Source organism: Eucyclogobius newberryi, unplaced genomic scaffold (assembly GCF_026437365.1).
Source record: "Eucyclogobius newberryi isolate DKJ021-1_F unplaced genomic scaffold, fEucNew1.0.hap1 SCAF_14, whole genome shotgun sequence".
Classification (NCBI taxonomy): Eukaryota; Metazoa; Chordata; class Actinopteri; order Gobiiformes; family Gobiidae; genus Eucyclogobius; species Eucyclogobius newberryi.
Window position 1 is genome coordinate 24,073,460 of NW_027315768.1, and position 14,226 is coordinate 24,087,685.

At 38.6% G+C, this 14,226-nt stretch overlaps 2 protein-coding genes across 10 annotated transcripts in view; both read right to left on the reverse strand.

The window, feature by feature from the left end:
- Positions 1 to 12,729, reverse strand: part of map2 (microtubule-associated protein 2) — a 68,846-nt gene extending 56,117 nt beyond the window's left edge. For 7 of the 9 annotated variants that reach the window (XM_072445094.1, XM_072445092.1, XM_072445093.1 and 4 more), the window contains exon 1: positions 12,642 to 12,728. The gene's annotated coding sequence lies outside the window, so the exon portion shown is untranslated. Of the gene's footprint in view, positions 1 to 12,641 lie in introns of all 9 variants that reach the window. The other 2 variants (XM_072445084.1, XM_072445085.1) reach the window with 2 other exon arrangements.
- The window catches only part of kansl1l (KAT8 regulatory NSL complex subunit 1-like), a 44,549-nt gene that overhangs the window by 22,219 nt on the left and 8,104 nt on the right, over positions 1 to 14,226 (reverse strand).

Consider the following 14,226-nt stretch of genomic DNA (forward strand, 5'->3'; position numbering starts at 1 on the left):
GGGGGGTCGGAGGCGGATGATGAGCTGCCTTTCTGTTACCACGGCAATCCCCTAACTCAGTCAGTCTCCATGGCGACTGATAGCAGCATCAGCTGATTCAGCCTAAGTGAAGGTTAATATCACAGTGAATCATTTTTCTATGTGTCGCTTAAAATGGCTGCTTAAGGGCTTCATAATAGTGCAGCCGGTGTCGTGAGTTTGAATCCTGACCCCGACAATGTACTGCATGTCCTCCCTTCTCTCATCCCCCATTTCACGCTTACATCATAAGATATGGTGTAAACTGGTTCTGGTAAATCACACATAACAAATAAAATGTTGTGTTTAAAGGACAAAGGCATACAATAGTTACATGCTAATGGTTTATAAAGCATTCTACATTACATTAAAATGGTCATAGACAGGTCTTGTAAAGTAGACATGTTCGTAACCATTTTGTAACAATGCTTTGAAAATTGTTACAAATGAGCGTGTGCATTAGTTGATTCAATAATGTCTTCTTTTTTTTATAATGAAAATTGTTTTGTTTTTTAAATCTATAAAAGGAAAAATTGACAAAAATATAAAAAAAAAAAAATACATACATGAAAAAACAAACCAGAGGATAACGGACATAAATCAAAAGACATCCCACAAATCAATAAAAACTCAAACACAACTGAACCCAAACAAATGTCCCACTTTGCTCACAGTGAATTTTCAATTTAAGTCCGAATGCGATTTGTTCCATTTGTCGAATGTCGAGTATAATGTTAGTCCTTGATTGTCGGTGCGTTTTGTGTCATCTATTTTTGTGTGAGTGCCTTTTGATTCAATCATTTCTAAATCGATGATATTCTTTAATCGAGTGGTCCACAATCAATTCTCTGTCAGTAAAAGCATTTGGTCTGGAGCGGAGTTCAGACTTAACTATTAATGACCAAGACTAAAAATAGGTATTGTTTATGTACATAACCTAATATGACCAAACCAAAGTGACCAATGATGTAAGACCTTCATTCCAGCATGGCAAAATACACACCAGCGCTAATAACAATTCCACGACATACGCTGAACACAAAGACGTGACCTTGGTTTTAATTTTCCATTACTCTCCCCACATTTATCACAGCAAACAAAAAGCAGTAATACGGGAATGGAGTGGGAAGATTGTTTTTTGTCTTTTGTTAAAGGTTAAAATGCAGGAGAATGACCAGGACAACAACAAATGACTGGGACAACAAACTGCAGTGTGTAATAGGTCATTTTCAAATCTATTGCATATTTTCTGGACATCATTCATTTACATTTCATGCATTTAAAGTGCATGAAGAGTAATAAATGATTAAATAGGTTTAAAAGTACAAGAGATTCATCCATGGCAATCTTAATGACCACGTAAACAATATTATCAGGAACTCATTAACCCCAGAAGGGAACAGCTTAACTGGACAATTACTGTTTGTCTCAGTAGCCCCATAAAGACCCTATGATTGCCTGAAATACCCTGACCACACACATTGTTGTCAGCGTGTCAGCATCTTTAAGACATGTGTGCAAGATGTGAAAGATGCACATTGTTGTGTTCTGGCCCTAAAAAAAACAGCAGTTAGATTCCCCATTATGCCTACTGTTGAGATCATGGTATGGATATGGAATACAGGTTGGTTGCAAGATGTAAAGATGATTATTTAATGTAGAAGATGCAAAAGTTAGCTAATGTGTTTATTATTTGTTTATTTATTTATTATTGGAAACCCCATTATCTTCCATCGTAGTAATAGCTACTCTTCCTGGGGTCCCTAAGCTAATAAAAGCGCTAATACACAACATTATTTTGCTCGGGTTTGTGAGTTTACTTAAAACTACATATTCTATTAAGTATCAATACTGACAAAAAGGAGAAAAATGCGCTCGCCTGTGGTGCAGTGGTTTAAGACATGTGTAGTCGTTATCCCCGCAGCGTTGTGGGTTCAATTCACAGCCTCCAATTTGCTGAATGTCTGTACCTTCTTTCTCCCCTTTTCGCGCTACTGCTGTCCTGTTAAATAAAGCCTTCAGGCCAGGAAAAAATAAGTAAGAAGAAAGTTGAATTTGACCTTTTTTGGATATTTCCTGAATGTTTTAGTCTCAGTCTTGAATTAAAATTAATTAAAATAAACATTATGTATTCTTTGTTGAAAATAACATCCCATTGCCTATAAAATAAGTGTAATTTATCATCATTGCGGTGTCAATATTGGTATTGAGCCCTTTTTGAGTTTGAAATGTTAGTATGTGGACAATACTACAGGGTTTGAAGTTGAAGACGCAGAACCCCTTATGACTGACAAGAGATGTATCTTCAAGGGAACAACAGTTTTTATTGTTTTCCCATAGCAAAGCTAGCATTTTTAGACAAACCACCATACTTCTTGACTTCCTCACTGGGTTAGTCTGCTTTATATGCAGTTAGCTACTATGAATGCAACACTACATTCCAACTTAAGACAGAATAACATTGTACTGTACAGCATAATGCCCTTGAGGAAGCAAATAACACGAAACACACAAGAAGTGGGAAAACAATGAGGACGGAGAGGCATCGCATGCATTCAAATCTATTTCTTTCACTCTTTGCTTAGGCCCTTTCTGAGGATAAAAAAAAAACTGATAGAATTGTGCAGCAGCCAAGCAGAACCTACAATGAGCAAATCAAAGAGAAGCTGTGCAGGCTGGAGTAGGGCTGAACGCTGTGAAAGAGCAGTGAGCTGAATCTGTGAGTCCAAATGTGAGTGAGGAAGCGGCCAGTTTGACTCAAAGGCTTCTACGCTGATCCAGGCAACAAAGCCGGGCACATTTCAATGAAGGGAAAGCCTAAAAACATGAAACTGAATGCAAGAACGGGGTTGAAAAGGGCAATGGCATGGGTTTCAGATAGATGGAACTGAAAATGCCATGAACAAGAGTAAAGATTCAATGTATTGTCATATTTATGCACACAGGCCGTGGTCAATTATCAAAACTGAATACGATATGTTTTGAAAGCTGAAAAGTGTTGAAAATGGCACTCATAAACATAAAACTGACGCCCATGAATAGGTTATATAACAGTAAAACCCTGCAGTATCTCAATGTGCCACTAGGGGAAGGCTCCAAGTACATTTGCATTTACTATCAATGGTAAACGGTCAATTATATCCCAATTCCTCAATGCTCAAAACTGCTGTCTATGTTTGCTTTTTGGGTGGTTCCAATGATGAAGCGCCCCAAAAATGGTTGTTGGATTAAACAGCATAACTCAGATTGTCCCATATTTAGAAAAGGACTGGACTAACTGTGATATTTCTGACAAGATATTGATTTATATTTTGATTGTATAATTATGTTAGAGCTCATATTTCAAAACGTCAGGGGCATGGACATTTGTGAGAAGACTGAAATATAACCTAAACTAAAATCACATACACTTTTGAACATGTTTGTAGAGGGGTGAACTACAGCGTTAGCAGGTTTTATACAGAATAAACTAGATGTTTTGGTTCTTGAATTATTGATTAAATGCAGTCAATGCGATTTGCCAATTATTGCAGCCATTAAACATGTGATTTGTATTTGATCGTGATATATCTTGCAGCCTTTCTGTCAAATCAAACTTGAAACGGTTGATTTTTCCAGACATAGAGGTCATGTAGAAATATGACAATAACATCTGTCATTTATACTACACATCAAAAAGAAAACAAGTCATCTTTTTTCTTTTTATTCCCCCTTAGAATTTGCCAATAAGCCTGAACGTCGTCCTCTGGCTTCCCAAAAGAAAAGAGCCCTAATATCATTCCGTTTTCTCACAATAATGTCCAGCTCGATGTCACCTTTGTAGTCTGTAGCGTGATCTGCCGCTGGAGTAATCCCATCTCTGTTCCTTTTGTTGTAATGATGTAATTTGCTCGGCCCGGGAAGTCCCACTCCATCTTAATCACATATAAAAGCTCTAATCCTTGTAATCTAATAAACCCAGACCGACTATCTCCAATTCCATGATTGTGCCTGTTCTCTCAGACAGGTTACAATCCAATACATGTAATGTGTCTGGAACAAAACAATGTCCCACCACATGTAAGGACGTTTGTTTCTTTTCTTGTCGGGTTCAGTCATTTCTCTCAATTATTAAAAGCAATATCTTAGTACTAATTGATACTAAAACAAAAATGACACACATAAACATCACATCAACTGGGAAGAATTGAGCCTTTCTTGGATAATGTTAAAAACTTAGAATGGTTCAAATCGTTGTCAAATCACATGAATAGAAACTACAAATTGTGTGTTATTACAATTATAATTATTATATTGTCATCATGGTATCAAACTCCGCTTCCATGGTTTTCAGAGTGATGAAATATGATCACCGTTGCCATATCAATTAAAAAAACTAAACAAAACAAAGTATTCAATCTTTTCAATGGACAAAAATCCTCAAAATGTTGCTTATAAACTCTTTTCCTTAGTAATGAGCTGGAAATGTTACTATAATCAACATTTACATACTGTACATCTTATAAGAAGCCAAGTAATGCTGTAATTTAACTATAGCAACAACCTCTTTAAGGATGACTTATAGGTGCAGACACTGGATGTGAAATGTCTCAAGATGTAAATTTAATACGATTCAAATTTCAAGTAACTTTCCATTAGGAGCAGATGGAAAGGACACGCAGAAAAGGCCCGACATGTTGAAAACTCTGTCCAGATTGCCTGCTGTAAAGTCTCAAATAAAGGCTTTTCCTTGTCCCGGAAGGCTCAACACATAGTGAAACTCGCAGTGTTTGAGTAATAACTGCTGATAGCATGCGCTTCACTGGGGACTTTATGTTTTCAGACGTGACAGTGATCCTCAGGAGGGAGACTATAAGATTGGCCCTTCAAGACAATAAAACGTTACTACAGCTCGGCAATAAAACGCAAAGAACTCTATCCAGACCAGTACGTTCAATGATATGTATGTAATTTCTCTTGACAGCTTCTTCAATGTGTGAAGAAGAGTTTGTTGGATAAATAAAAGGAGAGAGACAACTTGCCTCCCTAAAGACATCCCTTAAGAAGATAAAACGTGGCACATTAAAACGACGGGGGGATAATTCGCGCAATGCTCTGGCGTCTCAGTCTCTTGACTAATAAGCATTTACTCCCCGACTTCACACGACTCTTCGTAATGCTCAGAACGGCAGATCACACACTTTAGTAAGCGCCGACTGACACTCGCGGCAATATGTTGGAGCCTGGGAAAGCCGACAAGTGATGTAACAAAACACAAGTCAGCGCCTGCCAACGGCTGACTAAACCTTAAAAAATATTGCTTATAAAATATTTAAATTTGCATTTCAAAAACTGAGATTCCACATACAATAAGTCAAGCCACTGTGCATTAACATGTATTCAATATTAATGCTAATGCAGGTCTCTTCTGTGTTATATAAGACTTTATATGGCACACTATGCTTTTTACAAGTGAGGATAAGTTTGTTGCTAGAATATAACTCAAAACTTACCGTATTTTCCAGACTATAAGTCGCACCAGCCCAAAAATGCATAATAGAGAAGAAAAAAAACCTAATTTAAGTCGCTCCAGAGTATAAGTATAAGTATAAGTATAAGTTGCACCCCGGCCAAAACTATGAAAAAAGGTGCGACTTAAAGTCCGGAAAATACGGTAGTCATTTTTTTGTAAGAATCACAGTGTGGAATGACAAACGGATTCAATTGCAATATTTACTTCACCCCTGAACTAAAATATCCACGTTCAATATCTGGGTCCAGAAATTTCCCTCTTGCAATATCCGACCATGATCTTGTTTGTAACGTTTTGGAATGAGATCGTTATAGCACAACGTCGGCATTTCACGTGAACATCCAAAATACTTTCATCGCAGCAGGCCGTTACAAAAAGCTACTGTTGCAAAGTGTTGTTGCAAAATGAGTCCTGGCACGCAAAGAGCTGTGTCAGATCGGTGCATGTCCATCAACTGAAAGTGCATTATCGCCTCCAACACCTTCCAGCACAAATGAACACCGAAAGCCACATCACTGGGTAATTTGCGAGAGATTTCTTCACACATATAATGAATGTTAAGACACCGGCGCGACTAAAATCCTTTCTGAAACGCAAACGTACCTCCAAAATTAATGTTTTTCAAATGCCACCAGGCCGTGTGTGTAATATGAAGTTAAAGGTAAGGTCAAAACTGTGCACGATTGGGCTTTAAGCGTCTGTAATTCGTGTGCAGCTTGGTTATTTAACACTCTCACCATGACAACGGGCGGCACATCAACCTCTGTGGTCCATCAAGCAAGCGCACACATGACGTGAAGTTGGAGAGAGTGTAATCGGAAAGCATTTGAAGCGGAGAGAAGTGAGTTATGTAAGTTAATGATAGTGTTTAATGCAGGATATGATCTCTCAGAACAAATGTTTAGGGTCTTTGAAGGTGTTCAATTTGTTTCTGAATCAGACTCCACGACAACACTTCGTCAACTTGATTTGACAATTATTAATATCGAAAGAGACATGCAGCCAAATAATTAGCTGCAACGATTGCTTTGCCATTGTGAACTCTATGAATAGATCCCTTGAACGATAAGATACAAGTACATCTTCATCTTGAAATAACAACGATATAATAGAAGGCTAACAGGCTCGGAGACGGAGGTCCACACTCTCCAGGAGTTATTTTTAAGGACCAGTATATTTAGTTGGTCACAGGCTGATTTCCACAGTGTTTCACAGTTAAACTACGGTGAGAAGTGGGTGGTGGGATTTTGATGGACGCTCAACGTGAAGGTTCCTGTTTTGAGTTTTTCTATGTTTGGAGCATCTTTGGGTTCAGGCTCCAGGATAATGAGCTGAGTAAACCCTCTTCACTGGGATAGTACTCACAGAGTGCACTAAACAGACTGGGAAGAAGGGGAAATTGCCTAAAAGCTGTTTTACAATTTCAGATTTTGATTGCACAATGAAGATGCTGGGCAGCTATATATGTTGATTTTTATTTTCTTTAATACTAAGAGAAATATGTTGTGTACCTCCTCTGTCATTACGTGTTGCCATAAAAATGATGTGATTTGTTTTGTTGAAAGTGGTGAGTAACAATTATTCAATTGTTAGCAAAAGCGGCACTTCTTGCACAAATTTACCGGTAGTTATGACAACTGAAAATGTGAAAAATAAGAAAACAAGAAAATTTGGCAACTTTAAAAGGCACTATTAGCAACAAACGCAGAAACATAATAGTATACAGCTGTCAGAAAGACAAATAGGGAAGGTATAGAAGATTGGACAAGACTGCAGTGAACCAGGTTTTACTGGCTTTGGCCTCCCACAAAGAAAAGGTTGGATATCTTGACCCGAACTGTCCCACAGGACAAAAGGATCAAACCCACTGCATGAGACAGTACTAAAGCAAAAGGCCTATCACTGTGGGACAGGGGGCTGCAGGGGTCTGTCAAGCTGGCTGGGAGAGGAGGTCAATCAGGCTGTTGTTGGACCAGAAATGTAAATGACTGATGGATTCCTCACAAAGCTAACAACAACAGCTGTAGAAACCAGGGCAGGAGCTGTCATATGATAGTCGCTCTGGAAACTGGGGGTTTACAAAAAGGGTCAGAAAAAAACAGCATGTTTGGGAGTGTTGCATGTGATTCACTTTATTGGAAAGTGCACATATTATTTGTGATGTAAAACCAATATGTAAATGATTATACTGTACATTTACAATGGATTCAAAAGTGTTTGTATCTTTGCTGCTTTTCAAGAATTATAATTGATTGCCTATAGAAAAGCCCACAGCCAAATGTAAACGTTCCTGATGATTAAATTATGTAGAATGGTGATTGTTAAATAAGAACACAAATTAAGTCTCTACTCCTGTATATTTGCTTCTTGATAGACTTGATGTAAAGATAGAGAGACTGTTCCGGAGCATTCATCCAGAGCCAAATCTGGGATCCAGGACCAATCTCATGCACCGGGGCAGATGGACACGTGCAAACTTTTAACAGTAATCAGTACAGTGCGGCGTCTGATGCAGAACTTGAAATGGGATGGCAATGTCACATTTACAAAAATAATGTAACGGCCCTATTTGACAGTGATAGTCAAAGCACAGGTTTAGGGTGTGGTCTGTGAACGCACCAGAGCAGCACCACACCCAGCTGTGTCGAGGCGCACACACAGGCCTTGTGGACGGGACTGCAACAAATGTATTCAAGATGAAAATAACAGTACAAATTAGAAGAGCCAACATAAAATGGTATAATTCGCTTTGGCTTTAATGATAGATTTTCTTGGTGTCAGAGCACAGCGTGAAACGTACCACGAGCTGCAGCCTCGCAGGTGGTTGTGCACATTTTCTGCTGTAGACTAGAACAATAGAATAGTCCAAGTATAGTCCAAGAAAGCACAAAGATCCCTGGAGTCTGTGAGCTTGCACGTGACTTGATCCTATCGACGCGCAGCTGTCAGTGGTCCAGACAAGCACGCTTTACTCACAGCGTGCTACAGACCCCCTCCTCCACTGCCACTGACCCCTGCACGCAGACCATAGTGCTGGACATCTGAGCGTGTGTCTTTGGGTTTCAGGCACACGGACAGTGGAAAAGGCTGCGTCCTCGTTGACTCCCACAGACGCCGGACTTTCTTGTGCGCGCTCCCCCAGCAGCTGTGTTCCAGTGTTTGTTCACTTTCTGTGCGCAATGAGAGTGTGGGTCGACTGTTTGACCATTTTTTTAACCAGGGGTAAAATGTTGCTTGTGTTATTGTCTTTAAGAGACGCAAATTCCAACTGTCTGACTCTTGTATTTTCACTTTTGCTCTAGGGCTGGGCAATTAATCGAAAGATCAACAGATCGAGTCATGTGAAATTGTTAATTATTCGCGAGGGATTTTTCAAGAAGTCCACAGTCGATCCTCTGTCAATTAAAAACATGTGGTTTGAGCAGAGGTCAGACTTTGGAGAAAGAAAATGAAATATTATTTGTATTAAATGGCACAGAATAAAAGTCTGTATTGTTTATGTTCATGAAATCATTACTTTTTTTGCAATTTTACTTTGTTTTTGGTAAGACCAAAAATCTAGTTCAAACAAAATGAGAAACAACCTTATTTTGCAAAGGTTTAATAAATAAAGCCCAACGTGTAGAAGCAATAAAAGAGCACAAATCTCAATAGTAATAGTCTGTTGTTATTTTTTTTATTATTCTTTTTATAAATACACAAAGGTTGCCCACTTATTACATTACTGCCTGGCCTCTTGTAGCTGAAGAGGCTGTTCTGGTCACTTAACAACACTTACCCACCTTTTAGCATGTAGCAAGTGTTAATAATTTGCCTCAAAAATAAAAACATTCAGCAATCTGCAGCAATATCAATATTTATTCCCTTGACTAAAGTCATTATTTTGCATATTTGAGCCTTTAGACTGTGCTAAAAAACTATTAATTTTCATTTGAATGTTTAAATGCATTAAATTATTTTTAATAGGCCCCGGTTCCACGTAAATACTTGACCAACAACAACACAAAATCTTTAAAACTATAAACCTGAACATGAGATAACATTCACTTCCTGCCCTCACTGACTGTACTATGCATTATCCTTGGCCCGCTGCCCTTAACTATAAACCAAGTTATAAGCAGGCGACGTAGACCTCTATCAAAGACACATGCCTTCTTTATGGGGAACATTCGTCCTTATCCTTGAAAACAGGAGGTCAATATCAAGCGCAGAGTATAAAAGGAGGACATTCCACATTTTAGCGCCTTGAACTGTCTGCATGCACTAAACAATCGAAACAATCAATAGCATAATAACAGCAGTGTGTTGCAGAAAGTCACAGCCTCTTTGTGGCCTTTAAGTTATTTCTGGCTTTGCATTGTTTTTCCACTGGTGACGCAAAGCTAAAAAGAATAGACTTTGTGAAGCGGGTGCTATAAACAGATGTTTTGGATGAATCCTAAACATAACAATTCACACAAATAACAATAACAAATGTATTCTTATGCAGACAAATGGTAAGGATTGTCAAAATAAGAGTATATAGTGCTGCGTCATTAGGAAGGCAAACTATTTTTACATTTTTGAGTGATGTTTCCTCTACTGACTCAGAGTTGTTATTTATATTATGCTAAAATATTAAATACAAAGCAATGATGTGCAGAATCTAGAAAAACAACCCAATATGTTTTAAGTTTGTGTCAAAATGTGAAAATACTGGTGCAACCAAAAAGGGCTCAGCTGGTTCAAATGTTTCCATCTTTTTCAGTGTGATTTAATCTAAAGGAAGAACAGAATGTCAACAAGATGTTAATTACATGTAAATTAAGTCTCATCAGGCACATCTAGAATGCGATGGTCTAACTGTAAAGCGTCACGTTCTGCCGTTGTTTTATATGTTAAAGTCTCTTTCATATGAACCTTTTAGTCTGAATTAAATTTGTATTTCTTTGTCAAAAAATGAAGCACTCAGAACAAAACAAAAGACTCTTTGGTAATGCACTACAAACAGACAGACAGAAAATGCTTTGAACGTGACAATAACCTATGTCTGTCGATATCAGGCCGGCTACAACACTTTATTGGATTTGTTGTTAAGGTCTTACAAAGCTGACCTCTTGTATATGACGCCGCCAGATACAAATGGCCCTTTTCTGCTATAAAACCCTTCATAGGCAGCCCTGCTTACCTTGGCGATTAACACTACATATTAAATTCTGTGTCCGTTTCATTTCAAGTGTCAGAGTCACTACAGCCAGTCAACAGTTTGCCCTACGCTCTTCATGTCCTCTTACACAACCTCCACAGCAATGATTTACATAGTGTTTTACAAATCATATCCATCGAAAATACAACTATTTTCCCAATGTATTAGTCTCAAAACCAATCTTGAACATCTTCCCAAGTAAAACTCAACGACATCCCAATAAAACTGACACTGTAATCTAACAGAACACTTCCATATGTTGTCCAGTCTTGACGCTGTTCTTGTCCAAAACACAATTTTGAACCGATGCTTCTTTGTGCCATAAATTGCTTTATAATTCAAATGTATGGTACTTGAATGAAACAAAACACAAACCCAGATTCAGTATCAATGCAAGTGGAAAAATAATAATGACAATGATGATGAAAAATATGAAGATGTGCGATTTGAGTGTCAAAAATGCTTCCAGCTAGTGGAATATATCTGGACACATCTGGTCGTATCTTATTGTCTGACTTCTCAACAGCTGATCAATACTTCATTAGCATTCAGTTGGAAGGAAATACAATACAGATAAATCTACCACATACTGGACTACTACACTATACTGTACCAAAACTTAAAAGGGCTCAATGTAACTCTTCTGCCCCCTGCTTGTCCCCCTGGATATGTTGTCGTTTGTCCTAGAATATTCCACAATACAGCATTCAACTTTTCTATCCTCATGAAGACAAACAGATGATGCCATCAGGCCAGGTTACAGGTCAGATCTGTGGCGAGGCGAGTCCACTCACGGTAAGAATGCATGTTATTCAATGTACTTTTACAATTAAACACTTGCAATTAAAAAATAAAAGCAAGATATATCAATTACGGCAATCAGGCAAAGCAGCAGTAGCAGAACCTCCACCAGAGAGGTTACATAATGCACCTTTAAAATACTTGTAACACTGTTATTTGTTTAACCAGCATACAGTCTGACTTCCATTCATTTTAATCCGGTGAATACAGCCATGTGTGTACATTACAAACACTACACAGCAGAATGTAAATAATACATACGCCCACATAAACATGAACGCAGGTGACGCATTTCCATTGTTTTTAAGAGTCTTCAATGCGTGAGAGCGTGACCGTGTGAAGAAACTAGACGGTGGCGTTGTACAGTTAATGATCGGACGTGAATAACAGGCTGAATAAGGCTGGGATGAGACATAACCACCAGCAGCCCCCTGTCCTTTGGGAGACATATGCCCACCCCCAACAACGAGGAGGAGCCACACCATTCATGATTCAATGCTCCCTGCACTCCTCCCAAATGTACAGATGTTTTAAATGATCTTCTCTGGACGCACTGGAGACAACATCACAATCTCAGCTCTTATTCAAAAGCTGTTGTATAAAACCACAGCAACATGTTACAACAATCAATAAGCCCTTTCTTGCTTGGTTATTGGTGGATCAGAGTCAGTGATCAATGGGAAAATGTAAAGAATAAGGCCATTACGCTTATTTTAAAACAGAATGGGTATAAAGAGTAGTTTACAACGAGGTAATGTGTTGCAATCTCATCAATACTATAATATATTTGCGTTTAGGGGTCCTCAATGGAAAAGGCACCAGCAAATATGACTCAGCACCTGTTTCCCAGTCTTTCCTCTGTCCTACATAGGCTGCACAGATATGAAATGTGATTGACACAAATGTTTCCTTGGATCTTGAACGTTGCTTAATAAGGTTTAACCATTTTTTCCCCTTCACCACCGGCGACACGGTCCTTAAATTACTACCGCAGAGAGCCAAGTTCCCGCAGTGACCGCATCAGGTAAAGCCCTGTGGCAGCACAATGCGGTCGTTTCCCACAGACAAATATGCATTAACAGCGGTGGTCAATAATTCAGAGACGTTTCCCCCCGCGTGTCTTACCTACAGCCTGGACATCGGGGTTCTTTTGTTCGGATGTGATGCCTTTTTTTGTTCCCAGGGATAATTCCGCCACACGCTCTGAAACGAAACAGCACAGTCACATCCACAGAGGGGCGACCCATCATTAACGCTCCAATGTGGACACGTTTGGACCGCTTTTCTCTTTTAATTCGCGTACATTTGAATATTATCTTTACCCGTCTGTAGACTATTATGATGACAAAAGGGCAATAACGGTAAAAGAGTGGAAATGTACCTGCTCAGCGCAGTGTCTTCTCCCAACTCCGGCTCCAGACCGACACACAGGTTCCGCAGCTTGCTTTACCGTAATGGCTGTAGTAGTAAGATACACGAATGTGGCGCATCCTGTTACAGTATTACGGTAGATACGGACAAGAGGGAATTGTTTCCTGGAAAAAACCCAACATATTATTATACATATAAAAAAATGAAATCATCTGAAACAGTAAATGATGCCGCATAACAGTTTATCACGTAATAGCTAGTATTGAGCAAAATGATGTTTTTTGGACGATATCTTTGGTTGGCAAATGTGAAGCTACAATAAACGAGCTAAGTGGACGCTCCTCGCAAACACCCAGTCTCATAATTAGGCTTCAAAACCGTTGGAAGTTATAATTAGATCTATGTACAAGCCATAGGCTACACCTATTAAACAAATAAGTATTATGCTACTAACGTGGTTTGATCCATGAGTGGTTATGAAGTGATGTCGCCCCCGTGTGGCTCTATAGAGTATAGCCATGTACTGGCTGTGCAGGTCGTAATGATTGGAGGTTACACTCAAATTTGTAAACAATAATTTACTATTATCTTGTTGGCTCATCCAAAAGAGACCAGAAACTTTGTAGTCTGAGGTTCCAATGAACGACAAACAAAGGGGATAATAAATATAATCCTGAAAGTACCTGTAATTAAAACCGAAAAGCAATACAATTTATTATTGAAGAAACTCACCTTCTGAGGACCACCTTGACCTCCATCTGTCCTGTCTACTCCTCTAACGTGATGAAGAATGGACAGTCTTAAGATATCAAAGTTCAGATCCATTGTCATTACAGCTGTTGTAGCTTATGGTGAAAGCATTAAGTAGTCATTGTTTTGTTTTCCAGTTTACTATACTTTCTGTGTTCTCGTCTCAAAGGCTACATACTGTTTTACACAAAAAGTACAATTGTTTTACAGTTGTACAGAAGTTGTACACATCTTTTTGAGGACAAACAATAAATGACACAGATACTATACATTACATACTCGAGAGTGTGCTGGTCCATACTGACAGTAGTCTCTAAGGAATTGAACACATTGTACAATTTTGTACTGTAAACATTAAAGTGCAACATGGCTGCAAAAGTACTGTTCAGTTATTGTGAAGAATAGGGTCGGTGATAAATAAAGGTTTTCAACAATATTTCTTGGGAACATTTGCTGTTCATGGTCTCAGAATGGCATGGTTAAGTTGGTTAATAATGTGATTTGCACTTACAGTGAAGTTACACAAATAATTAGTATCATACAAAGCAACAACATCATTGGCATTGACAGCTAAAATACATTTATATTG